Source organism: Dasypus novemcinctus, chromosome 20, assembly GCF_030445035.2.
Source record: "Dasypus novemcinctus isolate mDasNov1 chromosome 20, mDasNov1.1.hap2, whole genome shotgun sequence".
Classification (NCBI taxonomy): domain Eukaryota; kingdom Metazoa; phylum Chordata; class Mammalia; order Cingulata; family Dasypodidae; genus Dasypus; species Dasypus novemcinctus.
In genome coordinates this window covers 13,317,904-13,324,568 of record NC_080692.1, presented here as the reverse complement: position 1 = coordinate 13,324,568, position 6,665 = coordinate 13,317,904, and positions in this window count along the sequence as shown.

The following is a 6,665-nucleotide window of genomic DNA, read 5'->3' as shown; positions in this document are numbered from 1 at the left end:
AACCATTAATTCAGTAAGCAAGAGAGGGAATGAGAAATAAATGCAAACCCCAAAACAACCTCCCACTCAAAATGATCTTGCAAACCAAAATTCCAAAAATACAAAAACATCTAAAACTAAGAAAAAGAGATAAAAAACACCAGGATGAAAATTCCTTTCATATGGGTCAGTGAAGTTGCTGCATAGAATATTAACATGTAAAAATAGAGTTCCCTATAATAGCATTAAACATAATAGGAAAAAAGTAGTCAAGATACTATGAAATATACAGGGAATATCTTTAACAAAGTATGTGTAAGACTTATGGAGAAACTTCACAACTTTATTGAAATATATATAAAAGATATAAATAAAGTGTTATACCATCTTCTGAATAGAAAGACTCAACGAGATAAAAGAAATCAGTTCTCCACCATTTTTTTCCATCAATTTAATGCAATTCCCATCAATATCCCAATAGCTTTCTCTGAAATTCAATAAGTTGAGCCAAAAATTTATAATGAAGAGCAAAATATCAAAATTTGCTAAGAAAACTGTGAATAAGAAGAATAATGGGGCTATTTCCCTTACCAAATATCAAGGATTACCATAAAGACATAAAACTTGATGAAGTGTGGTAATGGCATGGGGATAAGCAAACAGACCAGAAAAACAAAATCCAGAGCCAGACACAGACCCACACATGATATAAATGTGAAATATGACAGAGATAGAATGGCAGGCCCAAGAGGAAAGGATGGATTTCTGGGCAGTTAAAATAGGATAGGGCAATTTAGCTACCTTAGGCCGTCCATTACCATACCATTTGCAAAAACTCGGCTAAGTGTGGCTGAGTTGGTTGGGCAGAGGTAGCCCTGACACACTCCTGGCAGGAGTGTAAACTGGCACCATTACTCTGGATAACTTTGGCAATACAAACCACAAGAATTATTTATTTGAGGGAGATTGGGGAAAGCAAAGCATATACACTTTTAAAAGAAAAGAGATTACCTTTATGTGCTCAGAGTAGAGAAGGTTTCTTAAGCAAGAGAATGTAGCAAAAATAAAAAACCAAGAAACCGATCTACCGAAGTACATTAAAATAATAAACCCTCTGAATTAAAAAGGACAAAATTAAGAAAAAAGGCAGAACAGAGAAACAAATTTGCAACATGTACAATTGATATGGGATTGATGTCAAGAAGCTGGACTTTATATATCCTGCCTTAACCTACTGAATGTGCTGGGGGAGAGTGTGAACTACAGGGTAAACTGTTATCTGTGTGATAATTATTATCAGTGCTCCAGAACGTGTGCACCAAGTGCGAGAGTGTGCCGCAATGATGGGGGTGGTTGCTGGTGTGGGAGGAGTGGGGTGGGCGGTATACCGGAACCTTTTATATTTTTTAATGTAACTTTTTTTGTGTGATGTATGTATCTTCAAAAAATTACAATTTACAAAAATGGTGGGGTGAGGGGTTGGGGAATGGGGTATATGGGAACCTCTTATGTTTTTTATGTTTTTTAATGTAACGTTCTTTGTGATCTATTCACTTTAATTTTAAAAAGTATAAAAATTTTAAAAAAAAAGAAGTTATAAAGAGCCCTTATAAATCAAAAACACAGAGATGGAAACAGACGGGATGAGAATCTGTAGAGGTTATGAACCAGCAACTCACAAAAGAGAAAACAGTGGCGTCAGCGTCCCTGTGCTGCCATCACCGGCATGTCACAGAGTTGGCAGGAGTTTATTGGCTCACGGTTTTGAGGCCAGAAATCCAAAATCTAGACATTATCGGCAAGACTTGCTTTCCCCTGAAGACGGGGCCCTCCCGGTGCTGGCTGCGCGATCCTGATCCTGGGCTCCTCCGCTCGCGTCACAGGGAGCGACCACCACAAATCACCAACAAGCAAATGAAGCAAATGCTGAGCTTTCCAGTTCTTTAGGGAAATGCACCTCAGAGCTATACTGAGTTAAAATTTCCAAACTCATCAGATTGGCACGAGTTAAAAACTGCTTTGTGAGGGTGAGGGGTGGAGCAGGGATAAGGCTCACATACTCCTGGGAAGTGTAAACTGACACCACCGCTTTGGATGACACTGCAACATCTCATAACATTAGATAGATGCCTAGTCCATGGCCCACGGATCCACTGTTAAATCGCCCTTAGAGATCCTGCTACATGTAGGCTTAGGAAGACCTGCATAAAATGTGCACGGCAGTATTCTCCGAAATGGCAAAAAAAGAAAAATAACTTACAGGTCCATCAATAGGAGAATGGATAAGTAAATTGTAATATGTTCAATGGAAATCCTGAAGCAGTGAAAATAAATGAGAGGTACAGTTATTATACATACTGTGAATACATCTCATAAAGAGGATATGGAGCAAAAAGAACAAACTGCAATCTGACCCGGGTTGCATGATGACACGCAAATATTGAGAAAACACAAAACAGTGCTGCATATTATTATGGCTATATACAAATGCAGTAATCGTATAAAAATCAGGCCTAGAAGTAAGAAACACCAAAATCAGAACTGTGGTTGCCCCTGAATAGGAGGGAGGGAAATTAAAACAAGGAGAGGATAATGAGGGTTTCAACTCTGTGATATCAAGTACATAAATATGAAGCAAACATGGAGAAATGATATAATTTTTAGCAGCTGGGTGGGTGGTACATGTACATTTGTTATGGATTATTTAAACTTATTTAAAATTTTTAAAATATTTCATATATAAAAGTATTAATTGCACCTCATGGAATGTGATTACAAAATAACAGTTGATGAAGAAAATTTAAACGGGATCAACAACTTGACTTCAACATTGTATTATAAGTATACATGGGCATACGACAAAGTGGTAATTGGGTATTGAGATAATGTGGGCAATTTAATAACCATCCTTTACCCTCCACATTCTCTGCAATGTACACATATTACTTTAATAATCAGAAAGAACATTTTAATTTTAGCCTCCAACTTGTATTTTAAAGTAATTCCAAGAAGAATTCATGTTAAGAGCAGTAACGATCACCCAATGCCGGTAGGTTTCCCAAGCTACAGATGACAGCTGGATTGCACAGAATATTTTGCCATTTGTATTTGCACATTGCATATGTGAGTATAATAATAGCTACTTTGAAATGCCTACTATTTCAGCCTAGTTCCCTCGAAAACAGATCCTGAGGAAAAGCTTACAAGTTGATGCTTTATTGTGGGGAGGGTGTAATCTCACACTGGGGAAAGTTAAGCATTGAAGGGGGAAACTAAATGCCAGGAAGTGCATGCCAGAGTGGGCCATGATTTCATGAGAAGGCACACGTGGTTGCTAGGCCATGCGGGCTATCTCGGGGCAGACTGCAGGGAATCATGACATCTTGGGACCGTCCATCTGACAGCGCACGAGGGAATTCTATTTGCTGCACACCTCCTGTCTCTGCTTGATCTGCATCTGCCCCGTGGGACTTTAACTTTCTAGCACTTCCAGGTTCTGGCACACAAAGCAGGCAGATTCCACCCGAGAGTGCTTCATCTGGATTCAGAAACAATGGGCTGAGTCCAAGCTTTGATGGGTCTGGTGCAGTTGGCCCTGAGGGTCACAGCAGCCACCATGGCAGGTGTGATAGGGGCCAATCTGGAAATGGCCCTCACCCTGAGGGGGCCAGGCTAGCTCACAGCGTTGAGAGCAGCAGTGGCTGGGGCTCTCCATTGAGCAAGTAGCTGAAAGCCTGGCAGGCAGCAGATGTTAAAAATCTGAGGAGGTCATTCCTTGATTTAATAACACTCACCCCTTTTGCCATTCAGATGCACTCATACGCTCCCTGGTATCCAACTTTCATAGTCTGAAACTAGATGCCTTCATTTCTTTCCCAAGAGGAGAAGTACAAGTCCAGTTTTTCCAATCAGTAGGGAGTCACCCTCTCCTAAAAAGACTTGATGAGGCTTTGTAAACCAAGCTCTGGTCCTCTTTGTTACAACAAGTCCCAGCATTGTAATTAATACTCATCAGTTCTTTCCTCTACCACACATTATGGTTTTCCCTCACTCTTAACTGGTCTGCAGGCTAGTCTGAATTCTTTTCTAATGGGGTGATCCAGACCTTCATATTCCCAAGGAATCTAGCCCCCTAGTTGTTCTGCTGTTGTTGGGTCCTATTGCCTCAACTTCCCATTCACAGTTATTAAAGATCATAGTAAATCAAGAGTTGCCCCAGTGAACAACCTATATCCCAGACACACCTTTCCGTGTTCCCATTTTTCAGTACCAGCCTTAGCTCCTCATGGTAATTAAGCACATTAATGCTTATCTTTCTGCTGGGTCTACCTGCAGAAGTTCAAGGTGGCCAGTGGTAGTGCCCCAGCTTCCAGTTCAATAGCACCCTATGTCCCATAAGGAAGACATTCTGCAAGTAACTCAATGGAAATAAATGGTGAGATGGACTGATCCTACTTCTACTCTTTGGTTCCTCGACCTGTGTATGCCTTCATGTGTTGGGAACATAGACCGTTACATTGGAGATGGGTTCAGTGTAAATGTAGCACCTGGGAGGGCAACCTAAAACTACAAGATGCAGCGCCAGGTCTGAAGACATAGCTGTTCTATTGAGTTGGCTGTCTCTGGGTGATAGAGTACATGGTAAGGCCAGGGAATCTCGCAATCATGAGACCGTTATCATAATCTCTTTGCCATAAAATGGATCTCTTGGTCTAATAACAATGTTGCCTTAGTACCTTGTCAAGGGATTAGGCAATCTGTGAGCCCGAAGGACAGAGGCACTGAAGGTAAAGAAGGCAAACCCATAGCAGAGTATGTATCATGGACAAACCACTGTCTTCTCTAAAGAGAAAGAGGTCCACTGCAATCACCTAAGAGGTGGCTGGCTGGTTTTCCCAAAGAATGACACCATAATAGGGTCTTAGCTGTTGGGAGATTGGCCATTCTGCTGTGGCAGTGGCTAAATGAGCCTTGTTAAGAAGGAGATGCTGATGTGGGTGATGTAGAGTCTCCACTCCTGCCACTGTGGGTACAATCTTCAAGAGCAAATGCACCAGCATTCGTGGTTCAGGAGAGACACTGGTGGACCACAGACCTAGTCATACTGGCCAGGTTGTCGAGAACCCCTTTGGCTGTAGATTCTGTCTACTGAACAGCAACATCACAAAGATTTTTCCCACTCCCACAGATACACTCACATACCTGTTCCCCAGCTTTCTTATCCCCAATTTTCTGACTTCTATACTTCTGTTCAAACATCCGAGTCATTTGCCATGTCCCAGAAGTCAGTGTTTTTCTATATCTCGGGCCTCCTCTCCTTTCCTATGAAGTGAATGACTGAGGGTGTTGTCTAAAGCTCTGCCCACCATTATTCCTCAGATTCACTCCTGAAGAGGGCTGTGATACAATGCTAGCTCATTTGTGTCTACAACCCATATTTCATATCAGCCAATCTGTGAGCCTTTTGGAGTCCCTTCTTCCTCCCTCAGCTGGGTAGAAGAGAATCCCTCATAAAGCCAGAGGCATGCACACAGGGACAGGTATTTAGTGTATTGGAAACAGGTAGCATGGGGTCATAGAGTTTACACGCATCTTATGGACTTGGTCTGTCCTGATGCCTGATGTACAGTTTTCATTACACAATGGTTTTAATTTCTGCAGTGATAGTTTGAGACAATACGTGCCCAAGAAAAGATCCTGTCCTTAGAGCTAATCTACTCCTGTGGGTTTGAACCTACTATGGCATCATTTGATTAGATTATTTCAGTAAAGTGTGGCCTAGAGTGGGCCTTAGTCCTCTTCGTGGAGTCCTCTACGAATGAGAAGAACCTACAGAAAGAAATGGCTGCAGCTGCAGAGTGAAACCCTCAGAGGCTGAAGGAGAGTGTCCTGAAGACTGAAGGTTGGGATAGGCAGAGCGCAGAGGCACAGAGAGTGGAACCCACAGAAGTAGAGAGAGAAAGCCCCAGAAGTCGGAAGCTGAAAGCAGCAAGGCCCAGAAGAGAAGGCAGGGACCAGAAGACACTGCCATTGTGCCCTGTCACGTGGCAGGAGTCCAGGATCACTGCAGCCAACCTTTGGGGAGAGAGCTTCTCCTGATGCCTTGATGTGGACATTTTTCTCAGCCTTGGGACTGTAAGCCCATTGTAAAAGCCAACGCATGTCTGGTATATTGCTTTGGTAGCCGTTAGTAAACTAACACATCAGCCCAGGCTTTTGACTATAGCACGTAGTTTAAGATGAATATTGCAAGGTGAAAAGTAACGTTGCATCCCACGGACATGCCCGATGTATCTCCTAGGGCTCCATAGGACGCTGGAAGCTATTTTCAAAGGGAAAGATTTTCTGCGGTGGAGGGCCTGGCTTTATTCTAGGACCTGAGGAGACTGCATTCGGACTCTCTTACTAAGGCTGCCAGAGCCACCATATAGTGTCTGTCTCCACACTGGACACCTCCCACTCTTTCTAGATGAGCGGGCTTCTATGGCCAACTTATAGTGCAGTTTGGCAGGGCAGCCTGAATTTGCTGCAGAGCCCTCTTTTGTTTTGGGTCTCACTTGATAAGAAGCTGTTAATCACCCAATAAATGATTGAAAACATTACTCCCAAGTACCTCCAAACCCAAAGTGGTCCTTGAGCACTATGCCTCTTTCTCAGAAGCATTTAGTACAAAGTACAACAACTTG